Below are 19,022 nucleotides of genomic sequence, written 5' to 3'. Positions count from 1 at the left end.
GCGCCTCTGTCTGAAAATCACTGCCCATCCACTCTGAAAATCTGTCCCGTAGTTACGGAATATTCTCGAGTCTGCCTGGGCCCAGACACTCACTTTCCGTGCTGCCCAGCCATGGTGGCTACATTGGATGCTGAATGTGTGGCCAGAGCGATGATGGAGCCGGCCCAGTGCAGAGCTCACCCCTGGACAAAGGGGGGCCCCTTGGCCCCCAGAAGCAGCAGCAGGCCAAGTCCCGGCAGGGAGGTCAGGCCCACCATTCAAGGAGCTAGCTGCCCCCATGCTGCCGGCACCCAGGCGTGCAGGGAGATGGGGGCTCCACGCTGGCTCAAGTTGGTCTAGGTCGTGTGCCATTAGGAGCAACAGACATTTAACTGAGGGCTCATCACCTGCCAGACCCGCTCTAAGCATCTCCAAAACAATCACAGGAGACAGGAAATACTTTATAGATGAGTCCACTGAGGGCAGAGGGCTAAAGCCACCGTGAACATCACACAGGGGCACGTGGCTTTAAACCAACCATTTGGCTACAGAGCCCATGTGTCTAAACCCTACGCTGCTGTCGTGTGGGTTATTATTATTGTCAGTCTCATTTCTCAGATGCCGGAAGAGGCACAGTGACCTCCTCCTGGCTACCCAGCGAGGATGCAGACCCGGGAAGCCCGGCGGGCCTCCTCCGCTCCACCCGGGCTGGCTGGGGTGCAGGTGGGCCCCGCACCCGCCAGCCCTGGCGCCTCGATGCCCGGGAGGCTGCCGCGATGTCACCGATGTAACCCGGCTGCCCACCCTGAGCATTCTGTCTTGGCCTTATCGGCCCGGAACTCCCTCCAACCGCGTCTTGGCCGGGCCCCCGGCCCCAAATTCCTGGTGGGTGATGTGCACTCCATCTGCGATAACAGCTCTGGCAGGGCTCCGAGGGGGCGGCTGCCTTGGTGCATCTCCAGCTCAGATAACAGGGAAGTATCTCCACTTTCTCTCCTGGAAAGCTGGCCAGGCCTTGGGGGCGGGCTGGAAGGTGAGGCCAAATCTCGGCTTGGACACCTGGGGCAGGAAGGGAGCGCACTGGAGGGCAGAGAGTTGCCCAGGCTCACGTGAGGCAAAGCCTGGTGCCTTCCACAAGTCATGACAGGAGGAAGGATTCAATCTACCACTCACTCAGTCATCAGATGCTTACTGAGCTTGCCCCTGGGGCCAAGCCCTGTTCAAAGTACTCTTGGATTTCAGTTCAGTTAATCTTCCCAACAATCCCACCAGATTGGCCCTGATGTCATTCAGCTCATTTTACAGTTGAGGCAATCAAGACCCAGGGAAGTCAAGCAACTTGCCCAAGGTCACACAGCTGGTGGGTGGTGGTGGAGTTCTTACCAGGCTATCTTACCTACAGTCACTTATAAATGAATTTTAAAAAGGCCGCTAGTGACAAGTACTCTGAGGAGTAGAGAGGGGAGAGAGTGACCGAGGGAGGGGCAGTTGCTATCTCTGCTGGGGTCTCAGGGAGGGCTCTCTGGGGTGGTGACATTGGATGAGCCAGCCATGGGGACCTGGAGGAAGGGCATTCCAGGCAGAGGGAACAGCAAGTGCAGAGGCCCCGAGGGAGAACAAGCTCCAGTGGGGAAAAGGGCCCGGAGAGGAAGGGCCTGGCACAGTTACACAGAAAGCCGGGGTAGCCTGGCCCCAGGCTCTCAGTGCAGGCTTTGCCCCTCCGTCTCATCGTGGCTCCTCCGCGGCCAGCCCTGTCTGAGCCCCTGGGCACTTTGTGGCTTCACCGCCTCCCAGCTGTGTGACCCCAGGCAGGTGGCTTCCCCTCTCTTTGCTTTTGCTCTTCGCTGCCTCACCCCAGTCCTGGGCTCCGGAGGCCCCCGGCATGGGGGTGGGGCACACTCTGGGCGCACGGCTGCTGCTCTTATGTGAGGTGGCAGCCGCTGGGCCATGTGTCTCCTGGCAGGGATGGAAGGGGCTCCCAGAGGTCCTGGGCTAGGCCTCAGGTCCTGGAGAATGTGGCCCCAGGACTGCGGGAGACACAGAGACTAAGGACAGAGTCGGAGGGAAATGCAGAGACCAAGGACAGAGTAAGACAGGGAGACAGACTGCCGTCAAAACTGAGATGGAGACCCAGAGGGAGACACAGAGCAGGAGAGACAGGGTGGGTGAAGAGTGAGACGCTCCAGAGAGACAGGGAGACATGGGCCATCTGAAGCGGACACCGAGAGCTACAAAGAGATGTCGATTCACAGCAGCAAAGAGAGATCAAGACGGAGTGGCTAAGAGATAACAAGAGAAAAAGTTGTGAGTGCTCTAAGTGCCCCTGAATTGTACACTTTCAATGGTGAATTTTACACTATGTGAATTTTACTACATTAAGGAGAGACAGAAGGTGGCAAAGAGAGAGACAGAGATGGAAGGACAGAGTCCTGGGATCCCGACTCTCTTGGGACCCTAAGATGGTGGTGGGGAAGGGACCAGGGTGTGGGTCCCTGTGCCAGAGTCCAGGCTTGCAGGGCCCAGTGGGTTTGGGGTCAGTCCCCCTTTCACCGGGTCTGCTCTGGTGCCAAATGTTTGCCCTGGTCTGGCAGTGCCTGATTTTGCTTGTGTGGGTTTTGGGATGGGGTTCTGAGCCCTTGGCCTGCAGAAAGCATCTGGGAGGTAGCCTGTTCCCTGTAGGTCCTCTTACCAGGCACAGGCTCCAAGGCTGCCAAACCTGGTGAGTGGGGACCCGACGGTGACCCATCCTGTCTCTGCTCTGGGGGTGAGAGTTATGGTACTTAGCGTTTTGAGCTGAGAGCCTGGACTGTTCACTGCCTGTTGGGCCCTGTGCCGAGGGCACAACATGGGGTTCTCCATGGCTCCCCACCAACAGCCCAGGGTTAATCTGTCCAAGAGATGAGGAGGCTGGGCTCAGAGAGGTCAAGGGCCTTGGTTGAGGTCACACAGTGGCAACAGGCAGATGTGGAGGTTAAGGAAAGGACAAACCTAGGCTGGAGGCTGGGACCCGGTGCCAGCAGGCCGGGGTTTGGGGGAGGGGTGTGGGAGTCCCCCGGGCAGGCAGCAAGGGGATGGGAGGCGGCCAAGCTGGGATTCCCTCAGGCCAGTGTTACTCCTAAGCCCCTCAGGCCCTCCCAACGTGGCCGGGCCCATCTTCCCGGCGGGGACACTGAGGCCCAGGCTGGCTGAGGTTCCGGGCCAAAGAACGCTGAGGGCAGCAGGGCGGGGGTTGGGGCTCCGCGTTTAGACGGGGCGACGGGGGGGTGCGGCGAGGGGGGCGCGCCACGGGGGCGCGGGGCTCGGGGCGCACGCGCGGCGCGGCCACGTCCGGCCCCGGGTGCGCGGCTGGGCGAGGAGCGTCGGCGCCGGCTCGGCCCCCTCCCCGGCCGCGGCTGAGACCCCGCCCCGGAGGTGGAGGGGGCAGGGCGGGCAGGGGGCCCGGCGCCGGCTCAGCCCGCCCCTCGACCCGCCCCGCCCCGCCTCGCGCCGCCCCGCGCCGCCGCGGGACTCCCGAGCTCTAGACGCGCCGACGGCGGGGCGGACGGACTAGCGGACAGAAGCGCCCGCGGCGGGACGAGCGGAGCGCAGCGCGGTGAGTGCACGCGGACCTCGGCCCGCGCCGCGGGCTCCACGCCCCCGGGCCGGCCGTGGGGACGGCGCCCCGGCGGGCAGATGCGACACCCTGGCCGGCGCCCGGCGGGGCGCGAGGTGGCTGAGGGCCCCCACCCGCCCGGGTCCCGCCGCCCCCCCCCCCTCCCGCGCCCCCCCCCCCCCCCCGGCAAGTCCCGAGCCCGGGTCACCGTCCCGGGAGGGAACTGGGCCCTCGGTCGGGCACCGCCGCCGCCGCGCGCTCTCCTCCCCCTCGCGTTCGCCCATCGCAGGCGGCAGAAGTTCCTCAGGCTCCACGGGGCGGCCCCGCGTCTCCGTCCCGCATCCCCCCTCCAGACCCTTTCGCTCTCACGCACGCCCGGCCCCTCACACTCATCTCTCACACGTCGCTGTTGCGCACGCAGGCTTCACACACACGTGCCTGGCACACGGGCGTCTCCCAGACACGCACGCCTCTATCAGCCCGCCGTCTATGAAACGCGTGTGCCTCGTTAACACACACGCGTGTCTGTCACACACACATATGTCTCTCATGTGTCACACACGTGTCTCTCACATCACTGGGGCGGCAAACAGACCCCCTCACCCCCCCACCGTGAATCTTGCACACAGAGTCGTACACGCCAACAACTTCAGAGTCCAGCGGACCCCGGCCCTCCCCCCTGGGCGGGCACAGTCCTCCGTGCCGTCCTGAGCCGGGTGGGCCCCGAGTCGGGCTGGGGGAGGCTCTGGGGTGAGGCTCCCTTAGGGTGTGGGGCGCACAGGCAGGGGGCTCAGTAGGCAGGGGTGGGCCCAACTCCGGGGACCTCCCCATTCCTCCTCAACCCCTGCCCCCCTGCATCCTCTCCCCCTTCCCACTCTCCCTGCAGGGGTGCCCTCCCTCCCTTTGCTGTCACAAGGTCTCACCCCACCTTGGTTTGTGACCACCACTTGGGCGGGTCCGAGCCAGCAGGTGTCGCCGTGACAGGCCAGAAATGGAAAGAAAATTTGGGGGGTGGTCATCATCCAGAGCCCCTTGAGTAAAGGTGCCGGTCCAGGGCCCTGCCCGAGCAAGCCCTGATGCCTGGTCCTGGGACGTGTTTGTGGCCGAATCACTGGGGCTCTGAGCCTCACCTTCCCCACGTGCAAATGGGGGTGACCATCCCCACCAGGAGAAAGGGAGGGCCTAGGAACTACTGCCCCCACCCTCCCCTCTTGCGTCCAGCGCCCGCCCGTGTTAAGAGGAGTGGGCAGGGGAGGGATGAAGTCAAAGGCTGTTACCTCCTGCAGGCGCAAACTTGCCAGCCCCTACCGCAGCTGGCTGTGCATGTTTTGTTTGGCTCTTACCATGTTGTTATTATTTTTAAAAAGTTAATTAGCTGCCAGCATTCACAAATTGGCAGCTTTCACAAATTGGCAGCTTTCACATAAAAGTCCGGATTTCCGTCTTCTGAAAAATTACAAGGTCTGGAGCTCAGGACCCACATCCCTGTGAGGTGCCCTTGGCTAGTGCTGCTTTTCTTCTGCCCCTGGGCTGGGGCAGGAGACCATTTGGCCACATTTCCCACCCGGCCTGCGTAGACCTCTGTGTTGGCTGTGCCTGCTGTGTAAACTGGGCTGTTTTTGCAGCAGTGCCCACCCCAAAGTGGACCTAGGGTAGTCTCCTCGCCCATGGCTGGGGAAGCCTTGAGTGAGCCTTGTATGGCCTTAGTGGTGGGAGCCATGAGGGGACCTGGACCACAGGGCCTCTTGGTGACGGTGGCCGGCACTTTCTGCTGGGCTCTGAGGATGGGGGCTGGGGTCCCTGTGGGAGGGAGGCAGGGATCTCAGAGCCAGGCCTCGTCCTTCGCTTTTCTCCCCAGATCCCATCCATGATCCTGCAAGGTCGCAGTCTTACCTCTTTTGAAAGATGGGGAGACTGAGGCCCAGGAAGGGTCTCCCAGCAAACAAAGGACGCAGCTGGGATTTCAACCTAGGTTTTTCTGACTCTAAAACCAAGCTCTTTGCCAGCCTTTCAGTCCACGAGGGGAGGGACTTGGTCTCATTGACCCTGGGCAAATTCCCCAAACCACGTTCACACCTGACAGGCAGTAGGTGCTTAATAAACGCTTGTGGAAGGACTGAGGGCAGTGAAGCTGCCTTCTCAGCAGGGGTCAAGGTGGAGCTCAATTCAGGACCTAAGATGACAGTCTCACATGACCTAGAGGACCACTACGGTTCCATTTGATCGGCCCGAAAGCCCAGCACACTTTCCTGCTCTGCTTTCGAGTGACTGTGACCCCAAGACCACTGTGGTGAAGACCCCAAGTCCCTGCAGGGCCTCAGGAGGACCACGGTGTGTCCTGTTGGGCGTCAGAATTCTGTGTTTGCCTTGCACGTGGGGCTGTGGGTGGGAGCATTTTTTCCTTCACTCCCTGGCTGGCCTTGGTGGAGGAGGCGCTCTGCAGGGTGGGACTCGGGCCGAGGGACAGGCCCAGCTCCCGCTCGTGCTCCTTGGTGGCCTCTCGCTGGGTGGCGTGGGGTGGGGCAGCTGCTGAATTATTTTAAGTCCTGGTTCCTGTGACTCTCTGCTCTCTCTGTTTACCACGTGTATGCGGCTGAATTCATGGGATCTGAGTGTCCCTGCGATGTGTGGGCCTCCTGGAAGTTTGTTGACTGACTGAACGAGGACCAACCCTATCGGCGGCACATGGGACTTGGGGATGGTGGGCAGCCCCTGGCCTCATTCGTGTACCTCCTGGAGGTTTTCGTTCCTGCTGGGGAGGAAGGTGCTGGGCCTGGCCGCACAGGTGGTGCAGAGGGCCTCTCCCTCCCATCAGTGAGCCTCAGTCTTCCTTTCTGTAAAGTGGGTGCTGTCTGACCGCTTTCTGGGGCTCACAGTACTGAAGTGGGTGTTGGGGATGGGAGCCGGGGGTCTGTTGCCTAGGAGATAGGTGGTGTATCCTCTCTCTGGCTTCTTTTTTTTTTTAAAGATTCTTGTCTGGAAAGAGCTGATGCTGGTTGAGATTAAGATGAGCAGGACAGAGGTGGGGGAAGGTGGAAGGTTTTTTTTTTTAGCAGAATTATTTATTTATTTATTTATTTATTTTTGGCTGTGTTGGGTCTTCGTTTCTGTGCGAGGGCTTTCTCTAGTTGCGGCGAGCGGGGGCCACTCTTCATCGCGGTGCGCGGGCCTCTCACTATCGCGGCCTCTCTTGTTGCGGAGCACAGGCTCCAGATGCGCAGGCTCAGCAGTCGTGGCCCACGGGCCTAGCCGCTCCGCGGCATGTGGGATCCTCCCAGACCAGGGCTCGAACCCGTGTTCCCTGCATTAGCAGGCAGATTCTCAACCACTGCGCCACCAGGGAAGCCCCCCCTCTCTGGCTTCTTGAGCTCTGAGCACCTGCCTCCCCACCAACTGAAGACCCTGCCCTGGGATGTAGTTCCAGCTTGAAGTGGGCAACCCAATCCAGGCAGGAGGGCAGGGCCCTCTGGGAAGGGGATCTCTGAGCTGAGATGGGAGGGTGTGGGCAGAGTGTACAGCTGGTGCAAAGAAAGGACTTTCGGTGGGGCCTGGCTTGGTGTGTGCGAGGGACAGGAAGGGAGGGGGCTGGAGCGGGTGGGGGGGGGGGAGGAGGAGAGGGGTGGGGCAAGACATTTGAAAGCTAAGAGAAGTTTCTCTCCAGGGAGCAATGAGATCTGATTCCCATTTTAAGACACCCTCCCTAGCTGCAAGATCTAGAGGTTGTGGGCCTCCGCAGTGAGGATGTTGGCAGGAGTGTGCAGGCCCCGTCCCGGGCCCTGTGCCGGAGGGCAGGTCTCACCCTTGAGAAGCCACAGGTAGGTGGGGAAGCAGGGCTGTGGACAGACACTTGAGATCCAGGGTGATATGTGCTGGTCAAATAGATGTTGGTGCAGCCGTACAATGGGATATTATGCAGCTGTAAAAAATGAGGAGGCTCTGATCTTCTGGATCTGTTGAGAGAGGAAAACAGGGTGCTCAGTGGTGTGTAAAATACGCTGCCTCGTGTCAAATAAGACGTAAATCCACGTTTGCTTATAGGCTCATAGGCAAGCACTGAGAGGAAGCACTGGGGTGAGTTGCGGTGGTTACCTGTGGTTACCTGGAGGGCGTGTGCAGGTGGGGACAAGGGCACAAGGTGAGGTGACACTCCCATTGTGTGCCTTCTTATATTTTCTGGATTTTGAGCCGTACCACTATATTGCCTGTTCAAATGTTACATTAAATTCAAAAGCAGTTGGGCAGTTGGTGGGTGACTGTTCATTTGTGAGTTTTAAGTGCAGTGTTTAAGGATGGGTTTTAAGTTCCCTTTACCGACCTTGTTGTTGAACAGACTGACTTCTTCCTGGCGTGGTATACAAAGGTTTCCACTGTGATTAAAATTCGATGGGAACAAAGTCACATTTTGCAAAGTTTGGCAATCGGACAAAAGAAAAAATGCCCCCTTTTTGTCTTCCCCCTTTTCCTGTGGGTGTTTCCTTCTGCTGATTTGACTGCTGGCTTTTCCTGGGGTGGGCACCACAGCACTTAGCATCCCATCCTCAGCCTGTTTCCACAGTCTGCCTGCCAGCCAGACCAGAGCTTAGCGGCAGATCCAGACCCCCGGGGGTCTGTGCAGGTGGCAGCTGGGCACAGGGAAGTCCCCGCTTTGGACACCTGCCAGGCTCAGATCCCACCTCTGCCACTCACAGGCCCTGCTTCCTTCGGGCCAGTGACCTTTTCTGAGCCTCAGTTTCCTCATCTGTCAAATGGGTGTCGTAACCCCTCTCTTAGGGTTGTTGGAAGGAGGAAGTAAGTGATACCTACAGGGTGCTGGTCACTGTTCTTGGGATAAAGCAGTACCAATACGACCTCCACTGCCCCCACAGAGCTTACTTTCTGTGGGGAGATGCAGACGGATGCTCACCGTAACGTCAGAGCTGGCCGTGCGCGCCTGGGCTAAAAAGCAGACGGAGCTGGCTGAGACCAGGGTGTGGGTGGGGCTGCTTTAGGTAGGGCATCAGAGGAGGCCCGTGGAGTACGGACACTCAGGCAGAGGGCACAGCACGTGCAAATGACCTGGAGCAGCTGGAGGACAGGACCCCTGTGAGCAAGGAAGGTGGTCAGATCTGGGGGTACAGGAGGGCTTTCAGTTTTATCTTGGGTGTGGTGAGGATTCAGTTCGGGGAGGGGTGAGGTCTTCCTGGGATTTCCGGGATCCCCCTACTCCCCACCCCAGCTGCTGGGAGGGGAGCAGGCTGGAGGGTGGCAGCAGCCTGGGGCCTCGATCCGGGCCTTGTGGGGCAGTGGGAGTGGAGTTGCAGCCTCCCTCCTTGAGGGTGGGCAACCCTGGGCAGGGGTTGTGTGGGGGCAGCTGGGAGAGGCTGGCTGGACTCGGGGTTCCTTCCACATCAGGGGCCTTGGCCCCTCTCCTTGCACACAGCACTCACAATAGTGTCTGGTGTGGGCCGGCCCACGGTCCCTCCCTGGCCATCCCCAGGGCCCCAGAGACCTATGTAGGCAGTTCTGAAATGCTTCAGTCACGGCTGTCCTGGAGGAGAGCACAGAGGCTCTGGGAGCCTAGGCATGGTCAGGGAGGGCTCCCTGGAGGGGGTGATACTGGCGCTGTGATGTGAAGGTTGAGGGGTGGACAGTGGAAGGAGGATTGGAGGAGGCGGGAAGTAAGGCTGGCCTCGTGCACTGGACCAGACGTGGAGGACCTCATGTCCTGCCCTGAGGGTGGCAGATGGGCAGCCTCGGGGTGTTTCTGAGCAGGGGAGGGGCATGGCCAGAGTGCTGGAGGGGCCCTCTGGCAGCCCAGGTGTGGGGGGTGGGGAGTGGAGGGGCAAGCCGGCAGGCAGGAGGCCTGAGCGGGTGACGGCAGGGAAACAGGCCCAGAGGGGTGGGCCTGGCTGCAGCCGCACAGCAAGTGAGGAGGAGGGGCTGGGCGGGGGCTAGGTCTGTCCACCTCGAGGTCCTGCCCCGGGCTGGCCGCCCCTGGATTACGGGGTACTGTGGCACGCACGCACCACTGATTCCTCTCCTTTGGGCCGGTCCCTTCCTGGGGCCCATCTGGGGTCAAGCCATGCGTCATTTTGCCCCATTGTCCTCAGGGTTGTTGGAATTTGGAAACATTGCAAAAACGCCTCTGTCTTCTCATATATGGAGATTATTGCAAAGAAAGTGCTGGTTTGGGGAAAGGTTATTTCCTTCCTCGAGGGTGGGGAGCCTGGCTCTTCGGCGGGGGGGAGGGGGGGGAGCTATAACGTGGGCGGCCACGGCGACCCCGCCCGGGTCAGTGTTGGTGAGGAAGTGGTGCCGCCTGCCTGCTGGGGGCGCGGGTGCGGCCGGGGGGTGGGGGGAGCGTCGAGAGCCTCCGCATGGCCAAGAGGGTGGGGGCCGCAGGCACCCATGTGCCCGGGAGTGGATGGCCGCCCGCGGCCACGGGAGGCTTTTGTCTTCAAGCAGACCCTGCTGGCCTCAGGCCATCTCACCTCCCAGGGCCTCAGTTTCCTCATCTGCACATTGGGGACAGTCCTCCTGGTTCTGCTGTCATTTGGTGCCCAGGAATGGCCTGAAGCGTGGGAAGAGGGTTCTGAGGGGCTGGGTGATGGTGGGGTGAGGACCCCGCCAGGCCAGGGAAGCACCTGCCTGGGCCCAGATGATGGGGGCCTTGGCTTCTCCATCTGTAACATGGGCCTGGTGGTGGTGCCGGCATAGGAGGGGCCTGTGGAAAGCCCCCAGCACGGCTTTTGGCACGTATGCAGTGCTTAGTTAACACGTGTTAGCTCGGTTCTGTCAAGGGTCATGCCCCCCTTCTCCGTGATCACTGAGATGCCGTCGTCTGCATCAGGGCTGGCCCTGGGCCTTGTGCTCCGGGCTCACCCATTGTTGATAAGCCTCCCAGAGTTCTTCCTGCCTCAGCCTGGGTCTCTCATCCAGCTGTGTCTGTGATCACCAAGTGAGCTTTTGGCGCTCCAGAAAATTCTGTTCTTAGAGTCTCCCCACAATGGTCTTGACACACGTGCACAACCACACGGTACCCTCCTTGACCTGAAACACACACAGGCACCTGTAAGCACACACACGCACACATGCTCTCTTTCAAGACCACCATGCTTCACTCTGGTTTCCATGTCAACTTTCCGAGTCCTCATGAGCTCAGAGATTAGCCATCCTCCTGGGGGTTCAGTGCTGGCCGAGCTCCTGGGTCCCTCATCTGTTCCCCTGCGTATCCTCAGAGCAGATGAATTCAAATGTTGTCCGAACATGGGCACTGCATAGGGGGTCTTGTGCCCTTTCTTGGCAAAAAAAAAAAAAAAAAGCCAGAGCGTGTTGGCTTCCGCTTGTGCTCAAGCGACCGTTAGCACAGTGCCATCACATTTTCTGCTGGATTGCCCCCACCTCCTGTGCCTTTACATTATAGTTAATAGGCTTTAAAAAGTTCCTCCCCTGTTTTGCTTACGCTTATACTAACAGGAGGCCGTTTTTCACAACTGTAGATAGACTCAGGATCGCTCGCTCTTAATCAGCAATACCCGTGAGAACAAAGATGACAGCCCCAGTGCAGGACTGAATCCCAGCCCCTGCTGTTCCCTGCCTCTGTCGGCCTTAAGCCCAGTGCTCCTGCCCCCTCTGTGCTGCGAAGGAAGGTTGGCAAGGGTCAGGGAGACGTTCGCTCCACACAGAGTTCTCTGCCATCCTGACTGCGTAAGAGGGTAAAGGGGGATGATTGCTCACCACGGGGCCGCTGGTACTTCTGCCTTCTCCCTGAGGTCTCACCTCACCCCGAGAGGTCATCTCTAGCCCGACGGGGGGAGGACCCTCTAGCTGGTCATTACACACCTTGCATCTTCTGGGGATCCCTTCCTGCTTTCTGGGCCCCCCTTGGCACATTTCCTGCTGGGCGGGGCCACGAGAGGAGACTGCTGTCCCTCCAACAGAGATGTCTTCTCTCAGACCAAGTTCCTGGTTCTCAGGCAGCGGCTGGTCCCCATTCCCACGTGGGGGCGGGGGTGTCCCCTACCCCCCAGCTCTGTGCCCTTCTGGCTGCCTGGGCAGAGCCCTGGAGGGTGAAGGCAGCTTAGCCTGGGCCGTCCTGTGGCCTGGGGTCCATGCTAGTGGGGGACAGGCTGGAGCTCAGGGCCAGGGCTCCAGTGCCGAGAAAAGGGGGCGATGGCGCCTGGCAAGGTGAGGCTGGGCCCAGTCCAGGGAGGAGGTGGGGAACTAGGCCTGCCCAGATGGCAGGGTGCCTTGTAAACTGTAAAGTTCGGCGCCCAGCTGAGCAGTCATTAATGTTACTTCTTGCGGGTCACACCACTGACACCACAGTAATGGCCGGTCAGGCCCTACTTAGCCACGGGACCTAGCGTGGAGGAAAGTTTGCCCCAGTCCTCGTACCATCCCCCCACCTAACATGTTTTCTTTTCTTTTTTTAAATTTTATTTATTTATTTTTGGCTGCGTTGGGTCTTCGTTGCTGCGTGTGGGCTTTCTCTGGTTGCGGTGAGCGGGGGCTACTCTTCGTTGTGGTGCACGGGCTTGTCCTTGTGGTGGCTTCTCGTTGTGGAGCACAGGCTCTAGGCACGCAGGCTCCAGTAGTTGTGGCACGTGGGCTCAGTAGTTGTGGCACACGGGCTCTAGAGCGCAGGCTCGGTAGTTGTGGTTCACGGGCTTAGTTGCTCCGCGGCATGTGGGGTCTTCCCGGACCAGGGCTCAAACCCGTGTCCCCTGCATTGGCAGGCGGACTCCCAACCACTGCGCCACTAGTCCCCTAACGTGTTTTCTGAGTGCCCGACCTTACACTCTCACAAGTGAGAGAGAATCGTTTAAGGGACTGCTGGGGATGGAAAGGTTGTGGTGACATCACCTGCCTGCCCCCAAGGCAGGACATGCCTGACCCAGGTACACCCCCTCGGCGTGGCTGTGGCTTCCCATGCATGGGGTGGGAGGAGTGACCCTTCCTTGGCCTCAGATCCCGGGGGGTCCCACAGGGATGGTGGAGCCTGAGCACGTGGCCAGGTAGCCCTCCACGACCTGGGCTCAGACCCCCATAGTGCTCTCCCTGCTCCGGGCATCAGGAGGGGCCTTCCCATCGCTGTGGGGGAGGGTCTCCCTCACGTGGGCTTATCTGTGTCTGAGGGGGTCCCCGCATGGTCAGTGCAGGGCTGGGGACCCCATGCCGCCAAGGCTGCCTCATGCCCCATCTTTTTTTGTCTCTGCTTTTCTCTGTGAGTCTGGGTCATTCTCTCAAAATGACTTAAATGTGCCCACCCTCAACTCACAGTTTCTTCCCACCAGAGATGGTCTGTGTTTTCTTCTAGTTCCAGTTCAAAATCCTGGGGAAGAGCTCTGATTGGCCCAGTTTGGGGTGGGGGAGCTCTAATTGGCTGAGCTGAGGGTGAAGAACTCTGATTGGCCCAGCTTGGGCAAACCTCCACACTGGGCCAGTCAGTTGGCTGTGGCTAGGGGTGGGGTCACTTAGTCCTGACAGTGACTGTAGCTCCAGCTGGTCCCTAAGGATGGGCATTGAATGAAGCCGGCTGCCACCCCAGGAGGTGTCCATTGCAGGGACAAAGTTCAGTAACTCCAGAGACTCAGATGTTCTAGGAATCTAGTCAGTGACACGTACAACACAGGTGCTACTCTTGCTTCCTCATCACAGCTGTCAGGAGTGTTCTGGTTGCAGGTGATAGAAAGTATGACTTAAGCAAAAATGTCATGGGACTAAAATGTACAATGGCTGGCTTCAGGCTTGGCTGTATCAGTGGGCTCTAGAGATGCCGTGAGGGGTCTGTCTCCATCCTCCATGTTGGTTATTCTCAGGCGGGCTCTGCCATGTGGCAGTCGGGTGGCCCAGCAGCTCCAGGCTCCCTCCCTTAGGCCCAGGGGCTTCACCGTGGGCCCACGCAACTGGGTTACGGGACATCCCTCAGCAGTCATTGTGAAGGAGGAAGGAGCCTTTGATTGGCCATTCTGTGGGCCACGTAGCCTGAAGAGTGGGAAAGTTGGGGTCCTCTTACCAGGAGGAGGGGGCAGAGAGCCACACAGCATCGCCAGCCTGCTCTCCATAAATGGCCCCCACGTTTCCTTCCCCGTCCCCATCTCACATGGCAGACCCAGCCCGAGGGAACGTGAGGATGTCCCAGTGTGAGTAAAGGCAGCTCTTCACCACCTGGGGTAGTTCCTGTTAGAATGGGGAGTTGGAGACTGGGGTTGGGACTGCGGGGTCCTGGCCTCCAGCCCAGCCACACTTAAGTCCAAGTGGTCGGGAACTCCATCTACAGAGCGCGGGGAGGTCAAAAGAGGCAGCCATGAACTCTGAGGAAAGGTTTCCCTGAAGAGGGAATAGTGAGCTGGGTTTTTAGGGATGAACAGGAGTTTGCTCAGAGGCAGAAGGGTGTGCCTGGCAGAGGGAACAAAGGAATGGGCAGACTTGAGCAGCTGTGAAAGATTTAGAGGAGCTAGGGCAGGTCATTTATTTTTTATATTGACTGTGTATCGAATGCTTGTTGTTTGCCCGTTGAGGTGCTGGGGTCTTTACGTGCCCTCCTTGAGTCCTCCCCGTGTTGCTGGGAGGCCATTGTGATTGGGCCCATGAGCAGACGGGAGCGTGTCTGTTCCGGGGTCATGTGCTCTGAGCCGCCCGGCAGCCTGGGGGGAGCTGGGTTCCCATTTGAACCCTGACCTCTGGGGCCCAGGGCTTGATGCCACTTGCTGCCCATCCCTGCTCCGGCTGGGGCGGCTGACGGCCTCGGGGGCCCACGGTCATGCCACAGCCTGGGCTAGACCCCGCGGTTGGCTGCACACCAGCTGCCCTGCTGGCAGCCTTGAGAAATTCCTAAATTTCAGGGCCGTGCAAATGAAGAGGGGCGCTGGCCTGGCAAAGGCGCGAGAGCGTTGCAGGGCTTCCCCGGCTGAGCAGCGTCCCACGCCTCCGCGAGGCTCCGAGGAGGACACAGAGGGGCTTCTGTCTGAAGGGTGGACGGTGGTGGTTACGGTGTGAGGCTCCCAGCGCAGCCCCTGACTTGCCAGGGGGGCCTTAGGCAAGTTTTTCTCCGTCTTTGAAGGCCCTGCGGGGATGAGTGTTGGTGACACTCACATTTATAACTCATCTCATGTCCTGTGTCAGCCCTGTGCTGGGGCCTTACAAGTTAATCAATCCACCCATCCCCACCCTGCCACCCACCAAAAGCATCTGAGTGCCCACGTGGGCCAGCCCCCGGGTCAGGGCTGAGCAGGAGAGCAGGGTCCCTGCCTCAGTCTCATCCGTGTGAGATGTCAGCTCCTAGCGTGGGGAGGGAACCTGCCAGCCCGGCTGAGCCCCAGTGAGCGTCCCGTCTGGTTAGAGAAGAGGTGGCAGCAGAATGCGCCTGGCAGGGCGCTGCGTGAGCCTCGCTGAGGGGACTTTGGCAGGGCTGCCTGCGCTGAGGCCGGACAGGACACGTGATGCCTTAGGTGCTGACGGGCTCCGGTGCAGCTGTGAACCCGGCGGGAGCAGGAAGCAAGTCCTGGGTTCTAGGAAGCAGCGTGGTCTGGGCAGAAGGTCAGGGTCAGGGGCTTCGGGGACTAGGGACCCCCTGCCCCCTGCTGGGGCTGGAGAAGGGACAGGAGCCACCAGGTAAGGGCGGCCCGGCATGCACGTGCATGCACACGCAGGCTCACTCTCACACGCACATACATGCCTAAACACGCCTCACGTGCACACACCTCCCCACACTCACACAGACTTAGATTTCACATGCGCACAGGTGCACTTACACACCCAAACTCCCCCCCCCCGCCCCCCCGGCCCCCCAGCACTCACACGGACCCGCATGTACACGCACCTCTCCTGCAGGGACCCTTGGTCTTTCAGCTTCCCCTGAAAACACATCTTGTATCCAAAGGAGAAGGAAAAAAGAAAGCAGGAGATGGTCTGCGTGAGCTCAGAGGTAGGGTGAGGATGGGGTCCGCGCCCCGCTCTGGGGACTCCCTCACCTCCTGGAGCGGTTTCTTAGTGTAGATGGACCCCTGGACTCAACTCCAGGATCTGGAGAAGGAGTGAGAAGGGGCCGTGCCATGGTTTGTGAGGCTCTGGAGGAAGGATGGACCCCAAAGTTTATCTCCCACCTTTGTCTTCCTTTCAGGGGAGGAATTAAATCCCCCAAAGGCCAGTTTATTCTGTGAGAGGGGTGATGGGTAAACCCATTCTCAGTGCCTGGTACGGAGGGGCCCCTCCCGTAGGGACCTAGTAGATGATCCCCTTTACCAGGAGAAGCTTACTTTTCTCAGAGCTTGTAATTACAAAATGTTGAAGTTTATTGAGTAGCATCTACTGAACTGATCACGTAGATTTGTCTTTTAGTGAATTGCATTGATTTGTTGGTATTGCACTACATTTGCATTCCTGAGGTAAACCCTATTTGGACACAATATATTATTATCCCTGTAATATGCTGCCGGGTTCAATTTTCTGCTATTTTACTTAGGGCTTGGCAGCTAGATTCATAAGTGAGCCTGGCCTGTACCTTCCTCTTGTAGTATCCACGTCTGCTTTTGGTATCAGGACTTTCCTACTCTCATAAAATGGGAGGAGGAGCCACCTTCCTTTTTCTGGGTGTTGGAACAATTTTTTAATAGGGTGGGAATTATTGTCAGCGCTGACTGTACCATGTCTCGGGTTGGCCTCTGTAGATACTTGTAAATTTCATCCCACAGCACCCTGTGGGGGGAACGTGATGCTTCTCGTTGAACAGACGGGGAAGATGGGGCTCACAGAGCCGGAGCCCCTGCTCCGTGGTCAGACAGCAGGTGGCGGCTCTGCTGGGCTGTGAGCGCGGGCCAGTCTGACTCTCCCTGGGCCTGTGCTTTTCACGCTGCTCGCCACGGCGCAAGGATCGTCTGAGATGCTGGCCTGCAGGAGGGCCGTTGCCCTTGCTCTGGGTGTTCCGGGGAGGCTGGGAAGAGCCCTGATGGAGCACCAGGAGAACTTGCCTCGCCCTGCTCCCCATCCACTGGCCCACCCGCCATCCATGCGTCCGCTTGTCCGCGCTTCCATTACCTGCCCGGTCGGCCAGCCGTCCTTCAGCCATTTGTCCCCATGCCGATGCACCCACCATTAACCCACCTTCCCATCCTCGCCTCCTCCATCTCCTCACCCACCTTTCCGCCCACCCACCTGCCCATCTGTTAGACATTTATCCACAGGCTGGTTACTCATCCAGCCACTTTTCCACCTTCCCGTCCATCTGTCCTCCATCCGCCATCCATTCACTCACCCATTTATCCATGATGGGACCACCACCCATCTGACACCCAACCATCTCTCCATCAACGATCCATCCACCTACCAGTTCACTTAACCATCCGCTGGTCCACCTTCTCCTGCATCTGTCTTCCATGTGATACCCACCCACTCATCTGTCCACTCATCCATGCATCCATTCATCCATCCACCCATCATCCATCCATCCATCTACCCATCATCCATCCGTCCATCCACCCATCATCCATCCATCCATCCACCCATCATCCATCCGTCCATCCACCCATCATCCATCCATCCATCCACCCATCATCCATCCATCCATCCACCCATCATCCGTCCGTCCATCCATCCATCCATCCATCACATCCAGTCGCCCATTCATCCATCTACCTGCCCTTGGGGCTTGGCCTTAAGGTAGGGGGTAGGGTTTGGGTGTGGAGAGATTCAGGAGGGAGGGCACCCTGGTTTGGGATAATGATACAAACCAAGATCAGGAGTTGGGAACCAGAGTCTTCAAGTTTAGCAGGAATTGGGTGTATGGAGGGCGACCGAGGGAAATGGAAAGAAAAGGTGGGAGGGAAAGATAGGTGAGAGCTAGATGGTGAAGGACTTAGAATGCCACCCTTAGGAGTTTTCACTTTATCCTTGGTCCAAGGGTATTCAACCTGGGGTCCATGAGTGAGTTCCAGGGAGTCTGTAAGACCCCTAAAATGATAGGCAACAATTTTTTTTTTATATAGGCCCATATATCTGTTAAGACTCTTGGTTGCAAGTGACAGAAAACCTGGTCCAAGTTAGCTTGAGCAAAATGGTCGCTTGAGTAAAAAGTTGCTTGAGCAACTTTGTCATTGCAAAGTTCAGCTTTTCAGTTAGCTGCAGGTATGGCTGGATCTAGGTACTCAGCAGCTGTCACTGTGACTCTGTTATCGTGGCTTTTCCTTTTCCCATTTTTTTTTTTTGAGTTGACTCCAGCCTCAGACAGTCTCCACCTGACAACAAGATGGCTTCAGGGACCCTCAAGGTTAAATCATCTCTTGTCTGATACAGTGGGAACAAGAGGCCATTTGCCTGATGTCTCACTTGAATTGGGTCTCATGGGCTCAGGTTGGCCTGGTGTCCATCCCTGAGTTAGGCATTGTTGCGAGAGGAATGAGAAACACTGATTGGCCTGACAGTTGAGTGGTGTGGACCCCAGAATGAAATCCAGGGGCCCTTCTTGGAAGGAGGGTGAATGTACGATGGGTGATGAGAAACCACCCCATGTCCACTACTAAGCTTTGTTCACATTTTCCTTTTTTGGTGGACGTGGGTGGATTATCCAAGGGCCAGAGGTGGTAGGGAACCATCAGGATTTCGAGCAGGGTGGGAGGAGATCAGACGAGAAGTCCTCGGCAGGCAGGACCACGGGCGAGCTGGATGCCTGTCTGGGGCTGGGTGGAGGGTACTGGGGACGCAGGTGGGGAGAACGGTGAACTCAGCCTTGGCCACAGGCAGGACCGTTTCTCATCACTCTGCTCAAAGAGTGTTTCCTCTCTTCAGAGTCATGACTTGTGGGGAAGGAAAATATCAGCTCCCTCCTGTGCCAAAAGCAACATTTTCTTTTCTCAAAGGTTGATTATAAGTCACGGACATTCATCTGTGTAATTTTTCACCTGTTTATGTCGATAATGAGATTAGTGATTATATATGCAGGGTCACCTCTCACCCAGGGTTTAAGGAGCTTTTTATTCATTTTACTTATTTTTTCTTTATTGGCTAAGAGAGGGAAGGGAAGGGAACAAGACCTGGCTGTTGTCCTGGAAGGACGATTTTCCCAGTGTTTTCATGAGCTCACCCAGGGAGGGTCCCCAGGGGCCCATGAGCATGAGGGCACAGGCCCCCAGCACCCTCTGTGCATTCCACCTGGGCCTGACTGCTGTCAGCACTTTGCAGCCAGGGTTGGCCTGAGACCCGGTGTCCCTGTGCTCTGGACCCAGCCCCCCACCACCCCCTCGGGGGTCTCAGACCAGCCCCCTGTGCCCTCAGCCTTGGCCGCTCTCCCCAGGCTAGACGTGTCTTTTTGCAAACGATGGCATCAATTATTGAGATTTTTGCCCATGAGGAAATGAAGGAAAATAAGTGTTTAACGGTGGAAGCCAGGCTTGATCATTTTTCTTTCGGTGATTTGTGATTGTTTTTCATATCCCTCCCCTCCTATCCATTTCTTCTGCCAAAAAGTCTCTGGCCT

At 58.3% G+C, this 19,022-nt stretch overlaps 1 protein-coding gene across 2 annotated transcripts in view; it reads left to right on the top strand.

Annotated features, from left to right (window-relative positions):
• Positions 1 to 3,455: 3,455 nt before the first annotated feature.
• The window catches only part of FBLN2 (fibulin 2), a 75,881-nt gene continuing 60,314 nt past the window's right edge, over positions 3,456 to 19,022 (top strand). For both annotated transcript variants that reach the window (XM_036869087.1, XM_036869090.1), the window contains exon 1: positions 3,456 to 3,571. The gene's annotated coding sequence lies outside the window, so the exon portion shown is untranslated. The remainder of the gene's footprint in view (positions 3,572 to 19,022) is intronic.

Source organism: Balaenoptera musculus, chromosome 11, assembly GCF_009873245.2.
Source record: "Balaenoptera musculus isolate JJ_BM4_2016_0621 chromosome 11, mBalMus1.pri.v3, whole genome shotgun sequence".
NCBI classification, from domain to species: Eukaryota; Metazoa; Chordata; class Mammalia; order Artiodactyla; family Balaenopteridae; genus Balaenoptera; species Balaenoptera musculus.
Note: the sequence above shows the minus strand (reverse complement) of the source record. Positions and strands in the feature narration are given on the sequence as shown.